The sequence below is a fragment of the Rana temporaria genome, chromosome 4 (assembly GCF_905171775.1).
Source record: "Rana temporaria chromosome 4, aRanTem1.1, whole genome shotgun sequence".
In the NCBI taxonomy this organism is placed as follows: Eukaryota; Metazoa; Chordata; class Amphibia; order Anura; family Ranidae; genus Rana; species Rana temporaria.
Genome location: NC_053492.1, coordinates 264,300,558 through 264,326,626, shown reverse-complemented (window position 1 = coordinate 264,326,626; position 26,069 = coordinate 264,300,558). Strand labels below are relative to the sequence as shown.

The following is a 26,069-nucleotide window of genomic DNA, read 5'->3' as shown; positions in this document are numbered from 1 at the left end:
CAAGTAGTGCTTGGAATTATTTTCTGCTTATTTCCTTGGTCCTTTTTTATTACGCGTTGCCTTCAGATTCTCCTTGCTGTAAGGGCCAGTTATAGGTGAGAGCAGTGGACAATTTTTTTTTTTTTTTTGTACCCTTGATTTTAGGTCAGGCAACGCATTGCCACTTTTTCAGCCATTGTGTAAACACAGGTAGGGGAAATTATGTCATCTCTCCTCGTGGAGCTCTTTTCCGTTCCAAAGGAGAGAAGACATCTCGGAGTAAGTGCACCAACACTACACTGACACCAGTACACATAGATACACTTGTCACCCCCTGATCACCCCCCCACCACCAGTTAACCCCTGCACCCCCTGTCACTGTCGTGCAGTGTTCATATTTTTTTCACTGTACTGGTGTCATTGGTGACAAAAATCAGTGGAAGGTTCAGATAGGTCTAGGGACCCTCCCTAACTCCCCTTAATAAAGGTTTAACCCCCTGATCACCCGGCGGGTGAAATCAGTTTGGTTTTAGGGTCTGCGTCACCCCAGGCAATGTCAGATTAGTGCCAGTAGCACGAGCACGCACCATACACCTCCCTTAGTAGTACAATGTCTGAATGGATCAATATCTGATCAGATCTCTACTAGCGTCCCAACAGTTTATGGTTCCCAAAAACGCAGTGTTGGCAGGATCAGCCCAGATACCTGCTAGCACCTGTGTCCGAGTGCAGTATTGATCGATCACTGTCCCTTCCAAAACACGTAACTGCAGCGTTCGCAGAGTCAGGCCTGATCCTTGCGAACGCTAATTATATTTTTTGGAGCGTTTGAAACAGTCGTGACAGTCGGGAGCTTTTTTAAATTTTAATTTGGAGACCAAAATGTCAAATTGAAGGTACACTAGTGAAGAGGCCTACACATTTGAGCATGACAGATGGTGAAAAGGAAGTCGTCCATCCTGTCAGATTCATGCTCAGAATATGAACCGGTAGACAGCAGCAGCTCCATGACGGATAGCTCTGAGTAGTGGTCCCTGCCAAGGTCAGGCGTACCCGACTCGATCTTCTGATTGAGGTGCAAGAACGCAGGGCTCTCATATGGAGCAGTGAGCCACTACTAGTGCCGCTCATCCTTGTGAACTGGCAAGCACCAGTGGCCTAGTACACCCTGGTCGTACATCCAAAACTGCAGTATCACTTGGTGACGTGGCGAGTCCCTTAAAGTGGTTGTACAAGTTAATTTTATTTTTAACAAACATGTCATACTTTCCGCCACTGTGCAGTTCGTTTTGCAGAGTGGGCCAGATCCTGCTGTTCTGGGGTTCCACGGCGGCTTTCGCAGCTCCTCCCTGCAATAGCTAACCCCCTCTGGGAAGCTCTCTCCCGAGGGGGTTACCTTGTGGGTGCGCTCCATCATATACTCTGCGTCCATAGACCGTGTATGACTCGGTTCTGCCCCCCGGCAGTTGTCATTGGATTTGATTGACGGCAGCAGGAGCCAATGGCTGCGCTGCTATTCTATCCAATCAACGCAGAAACTCTGGAGAAGAGAACACGCAGAGCAGGTGAATGGGCTCAGGTAAGTAAAACAGGGGGGCCTGTGACGGTCAGGCATTTTTTTCACCTTCATGCATAGGATGCAGTAAAGTGAGAAAAACACGAACCTTTACAACCCCTTTAAGTGCAGTTCTGGTGAGGTAGCTAACTGTCGTGCCCATAGTGCCCTTCCTGCTGTATTTGCCAATCCAAATTGGGAACCCACCACTTCTGCAGCCACACCCGTACTCCCCCCCCCCCCCCCCCCGTCACTGACCAACTCGGAATTCAGGTAGAAACTGTTTTCACGGAAGACCTCTTTAGATCTAGTGTGGACCAAATGGGGATGCTCTATTCATCGCCACTATTTCCCAGTTGCTCCTTGCCAAAGATTGGAGACCTATCAGTCTCTGAATTTAAGACCTTCCTGGGCATATCCCCCCCCCCCCCATGGGACAAATTTTGGCCCCTTGTAAAACCACTTGAACGAACGTTTTGCAACCTTGTTTACTCCCGATCAAGTTGTCTGTGTTGAAGAGTCCCTGATTAGGCTTTCTGGCAAGTGTGCCAGATATGGGGTCAAGATGTATAAGCTCTGTGACAGGGCAACAGGCTATACAATATAGCTCAATGGTTTAAGAGGGAAGAGATGGTCACATAGTCAGAGAACTGCCCAGACTACATAGGGAGCGCTGGTAAGATTGTGTGGGACTTGGTGTTGCACATACAAAGGGGTGCTACTTGTACGTGGAAAATTACCCGAGCGTGCCACTTTTTAGTCACCTTTTTGGTTGTGGAATTGGCGTATGTGGCACCGTGTGATCTAATCGCCACGGCTTGTAGAATCCTGACTTAGATGGGGGGAGAGAGTCTGTTTGAAGTGTAGTAATTTGTTAGCAGTTAAGTAGAGGGATTCATGGAATGTTTTTGTTCTGTCCTTCACGCAGATACGACGGTCCAAATTCCTACGGCAACTGGTGTTGTGGAAAACCCCTGTGTCCTTGAATACAACCTTAACATGGGAGGGGTGGACCTCAACGAACAGTTATTGGCGCCGTACCTAATTTTCTGTAAGGCCAGACGCTGGTACAAAAAGTGTCTTTATATTTCAATTGGCCCTGCTGAACGCTAGCTTCAGGACGAACTGGATCCTTCCTAAAATTCCAGGAAGAGATCATCACAGCCCTTCTGTTTCCAGACAGTGCTGTGCCCCACCTTCCCAACGCAAATGCAGTGAGTTGGCTGCATGAGAGGCATTTTCTTTATGTCCTCCCTTGTATCCCTAGCCAAAACACCACAAAGTGGGTGTAATGATTTATTGCTAATGTACATTTACGTCAGCAGAATGGCGCAGGCAACGCTTTGCAGGCAATGCTTTTGCTTTGAATCTGCCACCTAGCGATCTCTGTGCCCGTAGACTTGCAGTCTGCCGGTGTCACGGAGAAGGTGCCTTTGTAAACAAGGCATTTCCCTGTCCTGCCCTCTTGACAGAAGCACGGTCGTGTCACATGTAGCCCAGCCCCCTCAGTTAGAATCACTCACTAGGACACGCTTAACCCCTTCCTCACCCCCTACTGATTAACCCCTTCACTGCCAGTGTCATTTACACAGTAATCAGTGCTTTTTTATAGCACTGATCACTGTATTAAATGACAATGGTCCCAAAATACTGTCAAGTGCCGCAATAATCGCATAAAAAAACAAAAAGTCGCTGCTTGCCGCCATTACTAGTAAAAAAAAAATTTTTTTTTTTATTACCAAAAATATGTAGAAGAATACATATCCGCCTAAACAGAGGAGAATACATCTGTTACTGATTAACATTTTCCTGTCCGATTAATCAATTTTTTTTTTTTAATCGACCAATTTCGTTAAATTATACGCACATACAGATCCAACTACTTCTAGCTGATCTCCTTGCAGGCTGATTCCCAGTGCAGCTACCAATCACTGGAAAAATGGATAGCCGGATACAAAAAACACACAAAGGCAGCGCTCGATGTGAATAGCATTAAAACTTTTATAGTCTTCAAGTAGGTAACAAAATAAATATTGCACTGGAGATAAAATCGATATAGCTCCATAATCTGTAAAAATGGTGCAAGTAATACCAAACGGTACCAAAAGCAATCAAAAAAACATGTAGCCATGTATGATACTTGTATAAAAATGTGTACGATACCACTGCTGAATCCAGATGAGGGGTTAGCATCAGTCCATCAGCTTGTAGATGTCCAGTGAAGGGAACTATCACAACTCCCAGTGGATGGCTGTAGAATCTCAGGTTGCTGGTGGGAAGTGTAAGAGCCCTAGCATGTGGCAGATGGTAAGGTCCCACCGGCATGCAGATATGAAGGCACAGCAAAGGAGCCCTTCAGATGGACACGGCAAGCCCCACCGTTGTCCGTGATGTCACTGGATCTCCGACGGAACTCCCTGAAGACCCGGAAGCCGGCGGAGAGGTGAGTACATATATATTTTTTTTTGGGGGGGGGGGGGATATTTATTATAGCAAAAAGTAAAAAATATTGCTTTTTAAAATTTGTTGCGCAGAGGTGATCAAATGCTACCAAAAGAGAGCTCTATTTGTGGTGGGGAAAAATACTTAATTTTTGTTTGGGTGCAACGTTGCATGACTGCGCAATTGTCCGTTAAAGCGACGCAGTGCCGAAGCACCAAAAATGGCTGTCATTGGGCAGCCAAATTCTCTGGGGCTGAAGTGGTTAACCATCATTTGCTTAGTAGGTACACCATTTAGCTGAAGCAGATTTATTTATCTTGACAGCAACAGCATTTGCTTGCACGATACATAAAGCCTGTGACTCCAGCACTGTTGGAGGTGATTTCACCACCACGGTTAAGTGCATATATGCCGAAGCATGGGGGCAGGGGGTGGAGGAGCGATTTGCTCCTAACATTAGGGGTGGATTGCCCCCATGCTTCGGCATATATATTTTAGGCACAGATTGCATTCAAAATGTTTGTGTTTTTTTACTATGTTTTATTGTATTTTTGCAGAAATGGTATGTATTGCTGTTCTACTGCAATGTTTTCTTGTTAACCATAATTTGCTTAGCAGGTACGCCATTCAGCTGCAGCACTGATTTATTTATCTTGACAGCAACATCGCTTGTTCTCACAATATGTAAATCGGCGACTCCAGCACTGTAGGAGGTGATTTCAGAAGTGGGTGGATGAAGGGTGGTAGTCTAATGGTGGGCATACCCCCCGATCCATCTTTTTTTTGTACAGCCCATAGGCTGCACAAAGAAAAAAATTACAATATATGCCCAACAAAGACCAGCAATGTACTGGTATGATGCTGGACTTTGAATGGTTATACCAGAATAATGCCTCCAGATTTAGGTATCATCTTGGTATCCTTTTCAGCCAGCGGGTTGACTTTCATGTAACAGCAATCCTAGCAGCTAATTGGCTTTTAGACTGCTTTTACAAGCAGTGGGAGGGAACGTCCCCCTCCCACAGTCTTCCATGGTTTACTCAGGCTCTCTTGTCCCAACAGGGAACATGAGAATGCAGCCAGTGGTTCCACCAGCTGACCATAGAGCTGATCAGAAACCAGAATGGCTCCAATCATCTCTATGGCCCAAGAAACCGGAAGCTACACGCGTTTCATGACTTAGAATTTCGCTGGATATAAACAGCGCCATTGGGAAAGATTTTATCACACCGATCTCGGTGTGGTCAGATGCTTTGAGGGCAGAGGAGAGATCTAGGATTTTAGACCCCAAATGTCACTACATAGTGCATCATAGGGGATATTTACATTCCCTGAGATAATAAAAATTCTTAAAAAAATTTAAAGAACAGTTAGAAAATAAAAAAAACACCCCCTGTGCTCACACGCAAAGGTGAACACAAGCGTCCATCTGGCATCGTATGTAAACGGCAATTGCACCATGCATGTGAGGTATCACTGTGAAGGTCAGATTGAGGGCAGCAATTTTAGCATTAGGTCTCCTCTGTAAATCTAAAGGGGGTAAACCTGTAAAGGCTTTAAAATGTATGTAGTTTGTCTCTGCTGCACATTTGTACGCAATTTTAAAGCATGTCGTGTTTGGTATCATGTGCTCAACCTAAGATTATCTTTTATTTCATCAAACATTTGGGCAATATAGTGTTATAGTGCATTAAAATGGGAAAAAAGTGTGTTTAAAAAAAAAAAAAAAAAGCGTTAGAAGGTGTAATAAAAATCGCTGCGTAAGTACTGTGTGAAAGTGCAGCACCCACCATTTTAATCTCTAGGGCCTTTGCTTTAAAAAATATATGTTTAGGGGTTCAAAGTAATTTTCTTGCCAAATTTCTTTTTTCATGAAAGTGTCAGAAAGGGCTTTGTCTTCAAGTGGTTAGTGGGTGATGTGTGACATGAGCTTTATAATTCAGGGGTGCCTAACCAGTGGCCCGTGGAGCCCTCTGATGTGACCCGTGACCTCCTGCTCTGGGATGGAATAGAAATAACAGTATTCTATTGTAAGGTAAGTTTATTACTAAAATCAGTGTATATATGGGCATATCTGTTCTGCAGTGGCTACTGGACTGCTTTCCCACAGCTGCAGAGAAGTACACCTGCGGGTTACCTGCACTAAGCCATAGACTTCTATTACCTGCGAGTTTGATGTGCCGAGAGTAGAGTGGGCTCTGTAGAGCCGAGTGGGCTGCCATCCACCTGCTCCACTCATTGTGGCCTGTGATCAGTTACCAAGTCGCTTAAGTGGCCCTTGCTTGTCAAAAGGTTGGACACCCCTGTTCTAAATGTTGTACATAAAATACCAGGACAGTTCAACCCCCCCACCCCAAGCTAATTTGATGAGGACTGTTGAGTTTTTTGCAGATCTTGCTTTTTGTCACAACATTTTGAAAAAATAAATCCTTTTCTTTCTTTTTCATAAACAAATGAAAGCTGCAAAATGCTCACCATGTCTTTTGGAAAATACCTTGGTGTTTACTTTCCAAAATGGGGTCATTTGTGAGTTTGTGCCATCTTGGCATTTTATGGCCTTTGACACTGTGATAGGCAGTGAGGAGTGAAATCAAAAATGTAGGCCTTTAGAAATCCTGAAAGGCTTGGTTTTCAGCGTCCTGTACGCGGCTAAGCTCCCAAAAAGTCCCATACGTGGTATCCTCCTACTCCGGAGAAGCAGCAGAATGTATTTTGGGATGTAATTCCACATATAACCATGGCATGTGTGGGCAACTGGACTGCAGCGTATTGCAGGCGCTATAGCGTTAAAAATAGCACTTGCAATACACCCTTAAAAATCTGTCCCCATTCACTCTAGTGTGGAGCGGTGCGCTAGTAGGATGGTAAAAAAAAGTCCTGCTAGCCGCATCTTTGGAGCGGTGTGTTTCCCGCTCCTCCTCCGCTGCCCATTAAATCAATGGGACAGCACGGCTATACCACCCACAATGTGCTGCTTCAGCAGTTTTAATTAATTCTCGGCCGCTAGTGGGGGTAAATGTGCCCTGCTAGCGGCTGAAATGTGCCCCAAATCTGCCCATGGCGTTGGTAAAAAATAGCGGCGTTTTACCGCCGACACTATGGCTCAGTGTGAAAGGGCTCTTGGTGACAACTTTATACATTTTATTTTTTTACAATCACTTGGGACAAAAAAATTTATATTCAAATGGACTCAACATGCCTCTGAGCAATTTCCTTGGGGTGTCTACTTTCCATAATTGGGTCATGGGGGGGGGGCGTGTACGGCCCTCCATTTTGGCACCACAAGAAATAGGCAGTCATAAACTAAGAACCAGAAAATTTACCCTAGTTTGTAGACGCTATAACTTTTGAGCAAACCAATAAGTATACGCTTATTGACTTTTTTTTTTATTATTTTACTAAAGACATGTGGCTGAATACATTTTGGCCTAAATGTATGATTAAAATTGAGTTTTTTTTATTTGATTTTTCTTATAACAAAATTTAGAATTTTTTTCGGTCTTTTTCTGATTTGGATCACAAAAAAAGAAAACACCATTAAAAGAAAGTTCTATTTGTGGGAAAAAAAGGTCGCAAATTTTGTTTGGGTACAGCGCAGTGCAAAATTTGGAAAAAGTGCTCTGGTCCTTCAGCAGCCTAATCTTCCGGGACTGAAGTGGTTAAGCTGGCCATGCAACATACAATATTCTTATAGCTTTAGGCCCCTTTCACAATGGGGCGGGAGTGGCGCTAAAAATAGCGACGCTATACCATCGGATTTGCTGTGGGATTTGGCCGCTAGCGGTGCGGTATTGACCCCCGCTAGCGGCCGATAAAGGGTTCCTACCGCCCGCAATGTGCCTCTGCAGAGGCGCATTGCCACGGTTTCCCATTGTTTTAAATGGGAAGGCGCGGTATACATACCGCTCCAAAGATGCTGCTGACAGTTTTTTTTAATCTCCTGCCAGCGCGTTGCCTCAGTGTGAAAGCCCTCTGGCTTTCACATTGAGGTTGCTGGGCAGGAGTTTTTCAAGCGGGTATAGCAGCGCTATTTTTAGCACTGTAACGCCTGAAAAAACTCCTCAGTGTGAAAGGGGTCTTGCCTTCAACCGTGTAGTACAAGGGCCTGCCAGATAACACACAAATTGAAAGTGTTTAGTTTTGACCTCATATTATATGGTTTTGGTAAATCTACAGGAAATCTATAGAAGAAAGTTGTAGAATATACAGCCAGCCTTATAAATGATAGCAGTGGACAATTTTTTTTGTAAACTCAAACATAACATGTTGTGTTATTGATGCATTTTCAATGCATTTCAATGGGAAGGTACATTTTAAGTGCCGTTGCTGCATTTTTAGTCGGTTACAAAAAAGCATAATTTTAACACCACAACAGAAGCGTAACGGACCAGTGTGAAGACATACATAAAATTAAAGGTATGCATGCATACAAGTTGAATATAATACAATTGTATATAAAAATATATTTTAATTCAGTGCTTATCTATATTCACTTGGTGGAAACCACATGATCAGACTGATTTGCAAGCTTACATAGGATTTCTAATGTATCAAAAAAAAAGTAGCAAGGGGAAGTGGAAAAGCATTTTTCCAGCCGCTGTGAATCCTTCAAACTCTCAGGAGTTATCAGCTTTGGCAACTGCAACACTAGACCTGCTGAGACAAGTTGACAGCAATCGAGGATGTGTAGGATAAATGGATAAAGATCCCACCTCTAACGTACAATTCTGGACCTCGCATCACAGTGGATGAATGAGGATAATGTCCCTTGAAGCAGTATATGCATAATAAACCTGGAATATACACTGATGAGCAGTTACTTTATGACCACGGACAAGTTAAGTAAATTACATTGGATTATCTCCTTATGATGTCATCTGAAAGTTGGTGGGATATATTGGGCAGCAAGTAAACATGTTCACCCTGAAGTTGATGTGCTGAAAGCAGAAAATGAGCATTGCAGTTTATTCTATATGGAGCTATGCAGTCACAGGCCGGTCAGAATTCCCATGCTGACCCGTGCCCACAACCAAAAGCACCTGCAATGGGCACGTAAGTATCAGAACTGGACCACGAAGCAACGGAAGAAGGTGGACCGTAAGAAAAAATAAAATTGTTTCTTCAGACCAGTTTGTGTGTGTGTGTCTTGCTTACCCGGTGAAGAGATGGCACCAAAAAGCGGTATAGAAAGAAGGCAATCCAGGAGAGGCAGAGTGATGTTTTGGGCAATGTTCTGCTGGGTCCTGCCATTCATGTGGATGTTACTTTAAAACCTCATACACACGATCGGACTTCTATCAGGCTTTTCCGTGGACTTTGGTTCGAAGAGCGTTGGCAGTGAACTTGGTATGCATACACACGGCAGAACATTTTCAGTCAACTTTCACCAAATCACATGATTTTTCAGCTCTTTACCACCACCCTTTGGGCAACCTCTGCTATTTTTGGCTGATCTTTAGAATTGGTTCTAAAACATGCGCATCTGTACTTTGGACTTAAAGCGGATGTGCCATGGAGAAAAAAATATTAAAAGCCAGCAGCTACAAATACTGCAGCTGCTGACTTTTAATATTGGGACACTTACCTGTCCTGGAGTCCAGCACTGATCGCAGCAGAGCACGAGCGATCGCTCGTCTCTCTGCTGCTCCCCCCTCCATCCACGCTGAGGGAACCAGGAAGTGAAGCGCTGCGGCTTCACTGCCCGGTTCCCTACGGCGCATGCGCGAGTCGCGCTGCGCCCACAGATTGGCTCACACGCTGTGTGCTGGGAGCCGAGTGTTCCCAGCACACAACGGGCGACAGACGGGAAGTCAGAAAAACCCGTCTTTTGCCCGTAGCGTGTGGCCGGAAGTGGGTGCAAATACCTGTCTGTAGACAGGTATCTGCACCCCCCTCCCCCCTGAAAGGTGTCAAATGTGACACCGGAGGGAGGGTTCCGATCAGTGGGACTCCACTTTAGGGTGGAGAACCGATTTAAGTCCGATGGCCTTGTCTACACATGATCGGATTATCCTCCATTGGACATTTGTTGCCGGAAAGTTTGAGCATTCACAGCGAACAATTGTCCAATGGAGCATACACACGGTCGGATTGTCCGATCAAACACATCCGTCGGGCATTTGTTGTCAAAGTCTGATTGTGTGTATGGGCCTTAACCTCCCTGGCGGTATGATTCTTTCAGAAAAAAGGTGCTGAAAGCGGTACCATTATTTGCAAGGAAATTTGGCATTTTATATTGTAGGTCTGTAATTTTTAGGAATAACTCACTTAAATCTGACCAAACAAGATTCTAATAGGCATCCCGGGTATGACATTTTTAAATAATTATAACAAATAAATAATTATAACAAATAATATAATTATAATAAAAATTATTCAATAATGTAATCAACTCAAAATCACTGAAATTTGCTCAGTTGCAAAATTGTTGCTGTCATTATTTTTTTTTTTTTATGACGAATTTCCCCACAAATCGCTATCGCACAATTCTGCAAGTGATTATAATTTATAATCGCTGTTTTCTAGCTGCTCTAAAACCATTTTTGACATAAAGGGACACTTTTGGTTGCAATGGACAATCTACAGTTTCCAGGGAGAAAGAACCGTTTTTATTATATAAAAGTACATGCAGGACACTGGGCAGACCACTAGGGACAAGGGGGGTGTGTATTTTTTACATATAGTACTGTTATCTATAAGATTACAGTATACTGTATGTATAGTGTCTGTTTACTTTTTTGAATTTGGCGCCGTTCTCCGCTCCCGTGTGTCGTAACGTCGCAGGTAACGGAGATCGACGGCACAGGAGGACACTGTGAATCGAGCGAGGTCCCGCTCGCTCACACAGCGCGATGGCATCGCTGGATCCAGGACAAGGTAAGTAACTTTGTCTGCTGCTGCAGCGAGGCAAGCCCGAGTCTGACTCGGGGTTACCGCTTTTGGTATGAACATCTCACCCCGAGTCAGACTCGGGAATACCGCCAGGAGGGTTAACAAGTACCACCTACCTAAACACTATTGCTGACCAAGTACCCACTTCATGGAAACGGTATTCTGTGATGGCAGTGGTCTTTCAGCAGGAAAATGTGCCCTGCCACACTGCAAAAATGGTTTTAGGAACACAACGAATTGGAGGTGTTGCTTTGACCTACAAATTCTCCAGATCCCAATCCAGTCTAGTATCTGGCATGTGCTGGAAAAACAAGTTTGATCCGTTGAGGCCCCACCTTGCAGCTTACAGGACCTGATACTGAAGGCTTGGTGCCAGATACAACAACATACCTTCTAAGGTCTAGTGGTGTCCAGGCCTTAGGCCTGATTCACACTTTTGTAGGTTGCAGTTTGCAGGTGTATTTTGCGTTTTTCAATACACGTTTTTCATCCATTGAAGTCTATGGAACCAAAAACCATAAGTCCCTGGCGCTTTCCATCAAATGCACTGATGTGAACTACATCCATAGGAAGCCATGTCAAATGGACTGAAGTGTTTCTGCAAAACTGAAAACACACTAAAAAATGCATAGGTGTGAACCAGGTCCTAAAGCAACAGGGCTATTTTGGTGGCAAAGTAGGTCCAATTTAATAAAATCATATCACCTTTTTGCATTTCGGAACCGCTCATCCCTTGTAGCCTCTTTGCAACCACTTCCTGACCACACGCATGCACTCCAGAATTGGCTGGAATTTCCCCAAGATGGGTTGCCTATTCGAATGGTGGACCATGCCCATATAATGCATTGAAACAGCCTTATGTAGTCTTCATGAGAAGGTTGTTTAACAAGGTGACAACATAGTAGATAACAGACAGATGATTGTCACACTGAAACAGAGTGCTTGGACCAGTAACCAGGACCCTAATGTCATAATCATCAGGTATTATTTAACCGCTTAAGACCCGGACCAATATGCAGGTTAAGGACCTTGCCCCTTTTTGCGATTCGGCACTGCGTCGCTTTAACAGTCGTGCGACATGGCTCCAAAACAAAATTGGCGTCCTTTTTTTTCCCCCACAAATAGAGCTTTCTTTTGGTGGTATTTGATCACCTCTGCAGGTTTTATTTTTTGCGCTATAAACAATGGAGCGACCATTTTGAGAAAAACTATATTTTACTTTTTGCTATAATAAATATCCCCAAAAAATATATAAAAAAAACTTTTTCCCTCAGTTTAGGCCGATACGTATTCTACCTATTTTTGGTAAAAAAAAAAAAAAAAATCGCAATAAGTTTATCGATTGGTTTGCGCAAAATTTATAGCGTTTACAAAATAGGGGATAGTGTTATGGCTTTTTTTTTTTTTACTACTAATCGCAGGGATCAGCGTTTGTTTTATTTATTTTTTTTCGTGACTGCGACATTATGACTGACACTTTTAAAACATTTTTGGGACCATTGTAATTTTCACAGCGAAAAGTGCTATAAAAATGCACTGATACTGTGAAAATGGCAGTGAAGGGGCTAGCCACTAGGGGGTGCTGTAGGGGTTAAGTGTGACCTCATGCGTGTTTCTAACTGTAGGGGGGCGGGGCCGGACGTGTGAGGTCAGTGATCGTCTGTTCCTGGGTATAGGGAACGACGATCACTGACATTGCCACAGAGAAGAACGGGGAAGGATTTTTTACACTCCCCTCTCCCCATTCTTCAGCTCCTGTGACCCGATTGCAGGCGCACTCACAACCCACGGCTGGGCTCTTAAAGCGGACGTATATATACGTCCATGTGCCCAGCTGTGCCATTCTGCCGACTTATATAGTCGTGCGGCGGTCCTTAAGTGGTTAACTGGCTAAGGTGTGCCTATCCCAGAACAGATTAGCAGGCAGTATAAGCAGGGGAGGACTGTGGATGGTGTGATAGTGGACAGTACAGCAAGTGCATGGAAGGAGTTTGACGGGTAGGTGATAGGGTAGTATATGCACGTGAAGTATCGCTGCACGATTCTGGCCAAAATGAATCACGATTTTTTTGCTTGGGGGGGGGGGGGGGGGGGAAATCACTGTATAACATCTTTTGCATTATACAAAAAAAATTGGGCTAACTTTGTTTTTTTACATTTAAAAGGGTGCTTACCACATACAGTGTGACATAACATATTGAAACAACCACCATTTCATTCTCTAGGGTCTCTGCTAAAAAATATATTTATAGGTGTGTGTGTATATGATTATATAGGGATATATAGGGCTGCAACTAACAATTTTTTTCATAATCTATTAGTTGACCGATTTATTGTTTCGATTAATCGGATAATAGCCTTAAAAAACAAAGAATTGGCATTTAAAAAAAAAAAATTTGGGCCAATTTGTTGGGCAGATTACAAAACACAAATTGCCGCAAAAACACATTACATGCTTTTCTGCAGCTTCTCCATTGAAGTATATTGAACCAAAAAAAAAGGCAGTTTTGTGTTAAAAAGTCCTTGCCCTTTCCAAATACGCAGCAGCCCAAAAAAAATCATGGATGTGAACGTGTCCCATAGGAAAACATGTAAATGAACTGTGTTTCTGCAAAAAGCACCAAAAACAGAGGTGTGACCCAGGCCTGAGATGTTTAGTAACATAATGGGGTTAAAAGAACAAAAATAATTACAAAGAGCAAATAATCGCTACTGTAAAGGGGTTCATTTTTTTACTGTTGGACAGTGAAAGTAATATTTACATAGCGATTTGCTTTTTTGTACTATAAAGGGCTATTTTTTTTTTTTTAACCCCATTATTTTACTGCCCGATTAATCGATTATGAAAATTGTAATCGATTAATTTCATAATCGATTAGTTGTTTCGGCCCTAGACTCCACTCTGTTAGCCTATGTGTCCATGTACACATGGACGTTTTACAGCTTTAATGAGCAGTGGCGTTTCTTGGCTTTTTTTCGAACGCCTGAAAATCGCGTTCAAAGTGCCGTTTTTTTGCGTCAAAGTTTGAAATGCTGAAAAACGCTAATAAACCCTCAAATGCAACTCTCCAGCGGTTTTAGCATTTTTTTGATCCATTAAAAGAGGGGAAAGAAAGCTAAACTAGGCTAATGCTGAAAAACGCTAAAAACACTAATAAACACTATTGCAAAAACTTTAAACATTGAAAGGCTCCCTGCAAAACTACTGGCGGTTTTTATAGCTTTTCTTTTTTTTTTTTTTTTTTAGTGTCCAGTGTGCATGGAGCCTTGAGGACAAATCCTTAGTGTTTATACTTCCCCTGCTGAAGAATGTTATACTTTTGTTTTTTGTTTTTATTCCTTTTTCTTTTGACGGCTGTAAAGCAGAGAATTCTCTGCATAGAAATAATTGGGGGAAGATGGCAATAACTGTTCTTAAGGATTAATCATGCAGCTCTAATGCGAAGGAATGCAAAGGGTGCAACAGCAGGCAGTTTATGCAGGAAAGAGTGGGGGGTAGGACAGCAGGCATTAATTGCCAGGGAGGAGTGTGAAGGGTTTGATAGGTCAGTAAGTGCCAGGTTGGAGTGTGGTAGGTATGGGCTGCGGGTAGAAGTGACCGGGTGTAGAGAGAATGACAGCAGTTAGTATATGCAGGAGAAAAATGTGGAGGGTATAAAATCAGCCAGGTGGTACAGGTGAGAAGTGTGGAGGGTTTAAAAGCTGGCAGTATATGCAGGAGAGGGTTAGGAAGGGTTTGACAGGTATGTGCAGAGCAGAAGTGTAAAGGGTATGGTTGTGGACAGTAAGTGCAGTGGAGGGTATGAAAGCAGGCAGTATGTGCAGGGCAAGAGTGTTAAGAGTATGACATCTGGACATGCAGTGTATGCACAGGAAAAGTGCATAGGGTGTGACAACAGACTAAGTATAGAAAAGGCATGTGAAGGATAAGACAGTTGGATGTATATGCACAGTAGGAGTGTGAAGGGTATGACAGCTGAACATAGATGCACAGTGGTAATGTGGAGGGTATATTGGCAGGCAGTAGGTGCAGAAAAGGAGTGTAATGGGTATGGCAGCTGGATGTATATGCATAGGAGCAGTGTGGAGGGTATGACAGCAGGCAGCATGTTCAAGAATTGGAGTATGGAGGGAAAGATAGCAGGCAGTAGATACAGGGAAGAAGTGTACAGCATATGACAAAACGGTATGGATATTTTTCTAATAACCTAACCCTGCTTTAAACTTCTCCACAGCTTCATTCCTGACCTGTCTAGTGTGTTCCTTGGCCTTCATGATGTTTTTTCACTAAGGTTCTCTAACAAACCTCTGAGGGGTGCACAGAACAGTTGTATTTATACTGAGAATAAATTACACACAGGTGGACTCTATTTACTAATTAGGTGACTTCGGAAGGCAATTGGTTCTACTAGATTTTAGTTAGGGGTATCAGAGTAAAGGGGGCTGAATACAAATGCACGCCACACTTTTTGAATATTTATTTGTATAAAAAAATTAAACATTTATAATTTTCCTTCCACTTCACAATTATGTGCCACTTTGTGTTGGTCTATCACAAAACATCCCAATAAAATACATTAACGTTTTTGGTTGTAACATGACAAAATGTGGGGTGTGAATACTTTTTCAAGGCACTGTAAATGCAGAGTATAAAATGTAGAGGTTATAACAGTGGACATTAGGTGCAGGGAAGAGGTGTGGATGGCATGACAGTGGGCAGCATGGTCAGAGAGCTTGGAGTATGACAGCTGGGCGCATATGCATACGAGTATGGGTGGTATGTTAGGCAGTATGTACCAGAGATGAGTGAAGAGGGTATGATGGAGGGCAATCTGTTTTGGGAGAAGTACCGGTATGTAGAGCATGAAGGCAGGCAGTGTATGCAGGAGAAAAGTGTAATTTGTGCTACGAGCTACGCTGGACCGACTACTTCAGCTACTAGTTGTCATGGGTGAGTGGGGAGAGCTGCTCCAGTAGATTGGGCCCAATGTAGGATAATTGCGGCATCCCCTTTTGGGATGTGGGCTGCTGCCTCTTTGGTCTGACATTATGGACCTTCCCGCACGTAACTAGAAAAAGTAGGGGGAGAATGAGCCTGGTGTCCAAAGGAATACAAATTTGAAGGTAGATTAACCCTTTCCTGCAGAGCTTGCACATATATGCGTCCTCGTCGTTGGGGGTTATACCGGCTGCTGCAGGCATCATCCCAGTACCGTTGTTTAGAGCCGGTGATTGGCTATCCAGTCATAACAACCTATGCGGCTAAAAACTGCTTGGTTGTTATACTGGAGGAGCGGGAGGGTACAACCCCCCCCTCCTGCCGCTCTGATCTGCCGCCGCCAGTGCCTATCCCCAGACTGGAAAGAAGCCCTAACCGGCTTCGATCCAGTCTCCTCAATGTAAACACGGAAGCGACGTCATGACGCCACTTCCGGTTTACACGGCTGCCAATGGCGCCGGATTTAAAAACATACACAGTATTCAGAATCGCAGTTTTCAGCGATCTCAATACTTTGAAGTGCAAAGGAAGGATTTGGGTTCTTTTAGACCCCTGATCCCTCCATAAAGAGTACCTGTCGCCACCTATTACTGTCACAAGGGATGTTTACATTCCTTGTGACAGCAATAAAAGTGATCACATTTCTTTTTTAAACTCAATTTAATATTGTAAAAATTAATAAGAAATAATAAAAAAAAAAATTTTTTAAAGCACCCCCGTCCCTGCGAGCTTACGCAACAAAGAAAACGCATACGGATGTCGCGTCCGCATATGTAAACGGTGTTAAAATTACACATGTGAGGTATCACCGCTATCGTCGGAGCAACAATTCTAGCATTAGTCCTCTTTTGTAACTCTAACCTGGTAACCGTAAAAAAAAGTTTTAAGCATCGCCTATGGAGATTTTTAGGTACTGTAGTTTGTCGCCATTCCACGAGTGTGTGCAATTATAAAGCATGACATGTGTGGTATCTATTTACTCAGCTTAACATCATCTTTCACATTCTACAATAAAATTGTGCCAACTTAACTTTTTTCATTTTATTAAAATTCATGAAACTTAATTTCTCCCAAAAAGTTGCGTTTAAAACACTGCTGCACAAATACCGTGTGACCTAAAATATTGCAACAATCGCTATTTTATTCTCTAGATTCTCTGCTAAAATATATATGTTTGGGGGTTCTAAGTAGTTTTCTAGCAAAAAATACGGATTTTAACTTGTAAACAACAAATGTCAGAAATAGGCTGTCATGAAAGGGTTAAAAGAGGTTTATTGATGGTAACAAGTGTATCAAGCCAATGCATTTTGGGGTAATAGACTTCAGCGATTTGGCTGCCAACTGTTGAAGTACAGCCAAAGCCTGCAAGGCTTTATTTCTCTAGATCACAGGAGGGCAGTTCGTTCTGCACTCCTGTGCCCCCCTTTTTTTTTTTTTTTAAGCAGACAGTTAACTGAAGCCTAGGAAAAGTGATTGTCACCGGCGCAAAAATAAGTTCTAAATAATACTATATTGACCTGCTGCAGTGCTGTATAAACCTTCTATGAGGTTTAGGTGAAAAAATTAAAAAGGTGTTGGTACTGCGCTGGTATAATAATGTGATATCAAAAAAAAAAAAAAAATTTTTTTTTTTTTTCTATTTGACCCCTATAGTGATATAGTGCTAGATCCAGTACAGTGATGTACGTGATGGGTCACTATAGAAACAGCTCTTGTGAACATATGTACTAGCGTGATGCTATGTGCATATGCTGTGCCATCAAAAATAAATATAAGAATAAATAAATAAATATGGCTACCCCAAATGATGTGCTTGTGAAACAATATTCCAAAGTGCTATAAGTGAGTCTATAAACTATTATGAATATACATGCACAAGTGTGCGAACATATAAATAATGAATAATATTATTAATATAAAAATAATAATAAGGTGCGTTGGTGCCAAAAATTCGTTTTTCACAATTCATGTGCATTCATGCTGCAACACGTCCCCAATTATGGGTAAGCGCTAGTTCACAAATTCCAGTCCAAACAGAAAGTGTTGCTGAGTTTAAATCCTGGTGCTATATTTCATGCATACAGGGTGCTGTCACTTCTTCCACCCGACAAAGATAAGTGCTACCACCACCAACTGCTGAAATGCAAACTCACCAGACCCCAGCTGGTAATGTGCCTCAAAAACTTATTCCGTTAAAGTTGGTGAGTCCTCTCAGGATGTTCCTCAATGCCTCAAAGAAACCAAGGGGCTCATCATGGTGAAATACGTTTAAAAATATATTTATTTAAAATTCATAATAAAAAACTACTCACAAGAGAGGTGCTTTAAAACCAGCACCTGGTGTCTTTGGCAGTGTCAGTCTTTTAAACAGCCGCTGACCAGCTTATCGTACGGGTGCGTTCCTGGCTCCTGCTGTACCTGTGGTCTCACTGGTTAAAATTACACTCCCCCTTGCGCTGTCCATAGCTTCTTACGCGTTTCGCAGTTTTGCGTCTTCAGTTAACTGAAGCCTGCTGTCGGCAGACTTTACAGAGCCGGTCCAGGTTTGCCAAAATTGTGACCATAAGGTCCGAATCCGCCCATATGCCCGGACCGGCACCTGGCTGTCTCTCAGCAAGCCAGTGAGAGCCTGAGCCAGCCAATCCCGCCCCCTCCACAGCCCAGCGCTTTAGTGATAGTCACCCGCTCTCTGCTCAGGGAGCTGTTGGGACAGAGCGACCAGCAGTGTTTGATCACTCGGTTCTAAGTGTTAGAGCCTGTGGGGGGAACGATGCAGCATCCAGCTAGGCGAGTATGATTAACCACTTGCTTACTGGGCACATATACCCCCCTCCTGCCCAGGTGAAATTTCAGCTTCCGGCACTGCGTCGCTTTAACTGACAATTGCGCGGTCGTGCGACGTGGCTCCCAAACAAAATTGACGTCCTTTTTTCCCCACAAATAGAGCTTTCTTTTGGTGGTATTTGATCACCTCTGCGGTTTTTATTTTTTGCTCTATAAACAAAAAGATTGACAATTTTGCAAAAAAAACAAAATATATATTTTTTTGCTTGTTGCTATAATAGTAATTTAAAAAAAAAAAATTTTTTTCAGTCTAGGCCGATGCGTATTCTTCTACATATGTTTGGTAAAAAAAAAAATCGCAATAAGCGACTGGTTTGTGCAAAAGTTATAGCGCCTACAAAATAGGGGACAGAATTTTAATTTTTTATTTTTTTTCTAGAAATGGCGGCGGTCTGCGATTTTTATTGGGACTGAGACATTATGGCGGACACTTTTGACACATTTTTGGCACCATTCACATTTATACTGCGATCAGTGCTATAAATATGCACTAATTACTGTATAAATTTGACTGGCATTGAAGGGGTTAACACTAGGGGGTGAGGAAGGGGTTAAATGTGTACCCTGCATAGTGTTCTAACTGTGGTGGAAGGGGGGTGACTGGGGGAGGTGACCGATCTGTGTCCCTATGTACAAGAGACACAGATCGGTCTCCTCTCTCCCTGACAGCACGCTGTCTCTGTGAGAGCCGGCAATGAGAAATTATCTCATATGTTTACATATGAGATCATCTCTCATTGGCCGCACAGATCGCCTACCAAACGGCCACTCCGATTAGCCGTTCACGGCGATCTGTGATTGGCTGTGTCCAAGGGACACGGCCAGCACAGAGTTTCCCCGCTGCGCGCTCGGGGAACGAGGAAAGGGGCGGACGTCAATTGACGTCGTGTTGGATTTTCAGGTACGCGCTGTAGCCGTCATTAGGCTATAGCGCGGGCCTCAGGTGGTTTAAAAGAGAAAAAAAATATTTCCATACTTCTCTTTTAAAACGTGAAAAATTCCTAAGCCGGACAATTTGCGAGGTTAGAGACGACACTTGCAATATTAAGAAGTAAATATTTTAACTCTTGTTGTCACTCCCATGCAGGAAGCAGGCAGGCCGCTGTAAGGCATGATGTGCAGCCCAGTTTACAAGCAGAGGATTGGTGTGCGCAAGCAGGTAGGTGGATTCCTGTTGTCACTTCCATGCATGAAGCTGTCATTCTGGCACACAGGGGGTCAGGCAGGCCGCTGTAAGGCAAGATATGCATGATGTGCAGCCCAGTTTACAGGCAGGAGGATTTTTTTTTTGCAGAAGACACATTGCACTTCTCTTCTGCAATAAAAGAAAGCCTGCCAGTTCCCAGTGAATAACAAGAGAACTTATGTTCTAATTTAAGTGCAATAACATCTATTGTAAGTGTTCATTTATTTATACAAACCTCTACACCAGAATAAGAGGGACAGAGGAGGAGGAAATAAGAAGCAGCTGGGAGAGGATGTCTCGAATAGGGTTGTATATTGCACGCAGCCTGCTGCTTCCCCCTATAGAATGTTTTGGTGTTACTGATCCCTATTCTTTATCACAGATGGATGCAATCACTCACCTGCAATAAGCTGACATCACACTCCCCGGCCCCCGATCCCATGCACTGCTCTGCGATATTGTGATTACTGCACACACCGTGTCTGCAGCTCAGTTCCGGTGTTCAGCACATGACAGATGTCACGTGCTGTACGGGAGCTGACTGTGGACATAAAGTAGTCAATCGCATGTACGCCCTCCCATTTACAGCGATCTAGTATTCTTGTATCCACACTGGACTCTACCCGGGTACTCCGATCATAGTCTGTATACACTGATCACTTACAACAGCTGCCTAGAACAAGTCATATGACATGTGTCGCGCAGAGCATGTCATGTGATTAGTGGAGGAGAGGCGGGGCGGTAGCCATGGAGACGCTGTACACAAATCAGTGCCGTGCCATACAGGAAAGAAAGTGAGAGGAGAGTTGGATTGTGAGTATATTATATACAAGGCACCCACATCACACACTCATCTATGGGGGGGCCATGGAAGCGGGGGAGAGCTTAGGATCAAAGATGTCTAGAGATTCTTTTATTTTTTTTGTTTAGTTTTGGATGGAGTATAGAGGGATTAGAACCCCTGACAGGTTTTACTGCTCTCTGGGCCTCCCTTGGACTCCATTCACACCTATGCAGGCCCATTTGTGCATTTCACGTTAAGGGCAGCCCACTAATTTCAAAGGGCCTGGCCCCTTTTTGCGATGCGGAACTGCGTCGCTTTAACTGACAATTGCGCGGTTGTGCGACGTGGCTCCCAAACAAAATTGGTGTCTTATTTTTTGAAAAAAAAAAAAAGAGCTTTCTTTTGGTGGTATTTGATCACCTCTGCGGTTTTGATTTTTTGCGCTATAAACAAAAATAGAGCGACAATTTTGAAAAAAAAAATTTTTTTGCTATAATAAATATCCCCAAAAAATATATATAAAAAAAAAAAAATTCTCAGTTTAGGCCAATACGTATTCTACATATTTTTGGTAAAAAAAATTGCAATAAGCGTTTGGTTTGCGCAAAAGTTATAGCGTTTACAAAATAGGGGATAGTTTTAGAGCATTTTTATTAATTTTTTTTTTTTTTACTAGTAATGGCGGCGATCAGCGATTACATTTTTTTTTCCGTGACCGCGACATTATGGCGGACACTTTTGACACATTTTTGGATCATTGTTATTTTCACAGCGAAAAGTTCTATAAAAATGCACTGATTACTGTGAAAGACACTGGCAGTCAATGGGTTAACTAGGAGGGAGTGCTGTAGGGGTTAAGTGTGCTTTAACCACTTAAGACCCGGACCTTTAGGCAGCTAAAGGACCCGGCCAGTTTTTGCGATTCTGCACTGCGTCGCTTTAACTGACAATTGCGCGGTCGTGCGACGTGGCTCCCTAACAAAATTGGCGTCCTTTTTTTTTTTTTCCCCCACAAATAGAGCTTTCTTTTGGTGGTATTTGATCACCTCTGCGGTTTTTATTTTTATTTAAAAAAAATTCCTCAGTTTAGGCCAATACGTATTCTTCTACCTGTTTTTGTTAAAAAAAAATCGCAATAAGCGTTTATCGATTGGCGTTTACAAAATAGGGGATAGTTTTATTGCATTTTTATAAAAACATTTTTATTTTTTTACTACTAATGGCAGCGATCAGCGTTTTTTTTTTTTTTTTTTTTCGTGACTGCGACATTATGGTGGACACTTCGGACAATTTTGACACATTTTTGGGACCAATGTCATTTTCACAGCCAAAAATGCATTGTTTACTGTGAAAATTACAATTGCAGTTTGGGAGTTAACCACAAGGGGGCTCTGAAGGGGTTATGTGTGACCTCATTTGTGTTTCGAACTGTAGGGGGGTGTGGCTGTAGGTGTGATGTCATCTGTTGTGTTTCCTTATAAAAGGGAACACACGATCAATGACAGCGCCACAGTGAAGAACGGGGAAGCTGTGTTTACACACAGCTCTCCCCGTTCTTCAGCTCCGGGGACCGATCGTGGGACTCCAGCAGCGATCAGGTCCGCGAGTCCCGTGGCCATGGAGCTTCGGACCGGGTCACGTGCACGCGACCCCACGGCTAGGTTTAAAGAGCCACGTACATGTACATGGATGTGCCCAGCCGTGCCATTCTGCTGACGTATATCGGCGTGAAGGGGTCCTTAAGTGGTTAATGGAGTGTTCTTTCTGTGGGGGGGCGTGGCTGTGCGTGTGACGTCACTGATCATCGTTCCCTAACGCAAGGAACAGACGATCAGTGACAGCCACACTAGGAAGAGCGGGGAAAGGTTTGTTTACACTCGCCTCTCCCCGTTCTCCAGCTCTGTGACCCGAGAGCAGGACCAGGCTGGGCTCTTAAAGGCGACGTACAGGTACGTGCCTGTGCCCAGCAGTGCCCTTCTGTCGACGTATATCAGCGTGAAGGGGTCCTTAAGTGGTTAAAAATAACTCCACACCAGAACACATGGTACTTTGTAACTGTGCGTTTTTGGCACATGCGAACCCTCATGGGGGTGCTTTTAAGGAATTAAAGTTGTTGTAAACTTTGGCCATGAAATATGAACAAAGCACTTCCCTCTATAGTGTGTACTTGTCTCCATTAAAAGCATTAAATGTCATTTCGGTCTAATGCTATCAGCACGAGTCACTTCGGACAAGTTGTCCTGACACGAAGAGAAAAAAGGTGACGGAAGGAAGCTCCAGCTGATTGATGGCCTCAGCTCTGTTCCTGTGAGCTGTGTGAAGGAGGGCGTGTCCCTTGCCACCAATCAGCTCTTTGCAGTGTAACTTCAGCTTCCCGCCCCCTTTTTCCTGAACTCTCAGGCAAGCTTTAGAAATTCAGCAATTTGATCTAATGTAGAGAAGAGAGGGCTGCAGATAGACAGGTATAATTTATGTCGGAGGATTTGTTTAGTCTCTGTATCACCTGAGGATCGTCCCTTCAGTGGGTATGTGTACGGGTGTACAACCATTTTAATGGCATTGCAATGCGTCGGCAATGGGCTGCGCCTTTTGTCCATTGCAGGAATGTGTGCATTTTGGTACAGATGTGAATATTCACACCTGAGCATACTGCAGCGACCCCTGCGGCATTAGTGTTTTTAATTTTTTTATTAATTTTTTTATCTTTTTTTTTGTGTCGTGCGTTTTTAGAGTGGCACCATTCATTTTCCAAAAACGCGCCAAAGAAGCTTGTACCAAACCTTGGCACAGCCAGGTGCGTTTTTGATACTGTGTTTTTTTTTTTTTCTTTCTTTCTTAGCGCGATTTATTAACATTTTTTCCTTAGCGTGTTTTCTCGTTTGACAATCGTGGAAAAATCCTACTGCGTTAGGGGTGCCATTTAAAGGGGTTTTAAACCTTCGTGGGTTTTTTTTTCACCTTGAAGCAGAGGTTCCGCCGAAATTATTATTTACATTTTTTTTTTTTTTAAAGCCAGCAGCTACAAATACTGCAGCTGCTGACTTTTGATAAATGGACACTTACCTGTCCAGCGCGCCTGTGATGTCGTCAGCCGAGCAATCGCTCCTCCCTCAGCTGCACCCGCCGCCATCCTCGGTTAGGGAATCGGGAAGTGAAGCCTTGCGGCTTCACTGCCCGGTTCCCTACTGCGCATGCGCGAGTAGCGCGCCGTCACTGGTCCCCGCTCTCTCCTGGGAACAGTGTATTTGCCAGGAGACAGCTGGGGGGTGCGGGTAGGGTGTGTCTGCCGCATGAGTTGTTCCCGGATGTGGGTGCAAATACTTTTCTTACACATTTGGCACCTTTCAAGGGGGTGCAGATACCTGACACCGGAGGGGGGGGAGGGGTCTGAAAAGCGGGAGCTCCATTTTTGGTTTGAGCTCCGCTTTAATGCATCCTATGCATTAAGGTGAAAAAACACCTTGCACTCTCCGGCTCTCCCAAGCCCCTGTTTTACTTACCTGAGCCCCGATCTTCCGTGGGCGCGATCCCGTGGTGCTTTCCAAACGGCTTGTCGGCTGTTCATTGGTTAGCAGTGCAGCCATTGGCTCCCGCTGCGGTCAATCAAATCAATGACGCGGTGCCCCGGGGGGCAGGGCAGATTCTCACACAGGAGCGTGCCCACAAGGTAACCCCCTGGGGGGAGAGCTTCCCAGAGGGGGTTAGCTCTTGTGGGGAGGAGCCACGAGAGACCCCATGGGACCCCAGAAGAGGAACGATCGGGGCCACTCTGTGCAAAATGCGCTGCACAGTGAAGGTAAGTATAACATGTTTTTTAAAAACAAAAAACTGAACCTTTTAATATCGCTTTAAGAAGTAATGGCATTGCAAACGTGCCCTGTGTTTTTCCGCCATTTTGGAATCGCAGGTAGAAACACACGATCCCACCTGCGATTCCAGTATGCTTAGGTGTGAATAGAGCCTTACAGTGATTGTAAAGGCTGAATGTTTTTCACCTTACTACATTGTATGCAATAAGATGTGCAGCTATTACTATTGCATACTATTTGAATAAAAAAAAAAATCCAGCCTTTAGATCCCTTTCATACTGGGGCTGCATTCACAGTAAAGCACTGCTCGTTTTAGCAGGAGCTTTGGCGCCTCTTTTCAGCTGCTACCCGGCACTTTTAACCCCAAAAAAGGGGTTAAAATCTCCTGTATTGAGACTCTTCCGAATCGCTCTTCAGCGTATAACCCACTCCCAACCCGCTCCAAAGATGCTGCTTGCAGGACTTTTCTGAACGTCCCGCAAGCGCACTGCCTGGGTGTGAAAGCACTTATTGTAGAGAATGGCAGGCAGTTTTCAGACACTTTACAGGTGCTATTTCTAGCGCTAAAATACTGTCTCAGAATGAAAGAGGTCGTAATGTCACTTTAAGCCAGCCATACATGAATTGAAATTCTTCCAGTTTAGCAGGGACCAGGTGAATTTAGATCCATGGATGTTGAGAAGACGATCTATCGATTGACATCTGTGACAGCTCCCTCTCTGTTTTTCCCCCCGAACACTCATTGCCGTTAGCTATAGCCAGCAACACTTATTGTTTTCTGATGGAAGGGAAGGCTCCCCACTGCCAGAATGCAATAGTTCATTTGGGTGGGTTCTCCCATCCACCCCAAATGTGTAAGTGGGAGAATCCGCACTGGTGTAGCGCCCCCTTACTTTTAGTATGGGCACTACGCTAAAGTTAGTTGAGAATGACAGTTATTTTTCTCCCATTCATAATTTGCTAAATTAGGCTGCTGTCATTCCTGAACTGTCCTGTAGGTCAGTCTGCACTCCAGGGGTGCCGATCCCACCCCTGGGTGACAGTTGGTGCTAGAGGGGTTCTGGCAGAGACGCTTTTCCCCAGCAGCCAATTTGAGGGGTTTTCCCTCGCGGGGCATGCTGGGGGAGAGTATATCTGTGGCAGACGCCATTTTTGTTGGTTCTTCGCGGGTTCCAGGTGCGCCACCCACCTTCAGGATATATATGGCCTACCAGGCCGGGGTCGCATGCTACGCGGAGCTCCATGTTGCTGAAAAAGGGGCCCCAGTGACTCGCTGGGTCCCCGGCTCTATTGAAGAGATCCCAAGCTATGTGCTGAACGGTGGGGGATCGGCTCAAGGAGAACCCGGAGGCAGGTTATCTGAGGGGCTTGAACGAACTATCGGGGATCTGGTGACCAGGACATTGACAGGTACACTTCAACTGTCACCCGGTAACCCTAACGTAATTTACTGGGAGGATTCGCTCAATTCATTCAGCTCATCTAAGTACTAGGCCTGTGGCAGAGGTCTCTAGAGCCAGGTCTGTGGCAGAGACCTGTTCCTCCCAGCAACCTTAAAGTGGTGCTTCGGCTGCCAAACT

At 44.0% G+C, this 26,069-nt stretch overlaps 2 protein-coding genes across 4 annotated transcripts in view; one reads left to right on the top strand and one right to left on the bottom strand.

The window, feature by feature from the left end:
• Positions 1 to 20,435, bottom strand: part of FIG4 (FIG4 phosphoinositide 5-phosphatase) — a 432,686-nt gene extending 412,251 nt beyond the window's left edge. The window contains exon 1 of the mRNA XM_040350224.1: positions 20,297 to 20,435. The gene's annotated coding sequence lies outside the window, so the exon portion shown is untranslated. The remainder of the gene's footprint in view (positions 1 to 20,296) is intronic.
• AK9 (adenylate kinase 9) overlaps positions 19,825 to 26,069 on the top strand; it is a 209,406-nt gene continuing 203,161 nt past the window's right edge. For 2 of the 3 annotated variants that reach the window (XM_040350223.1, XM_040350221.1), the window contains exon 1: positions 20,565 to 20,709. The gene's annotated coding sequence lies outside the window, so the exon portion shown is untranslated. Of the gene's footprint in view, positions 19,870 to 20,564; positions 20,710 to 26,069 lie in introns of those variants that run through there. The other variant, XM_040350222.1, reaches the window with a different exon arrangement.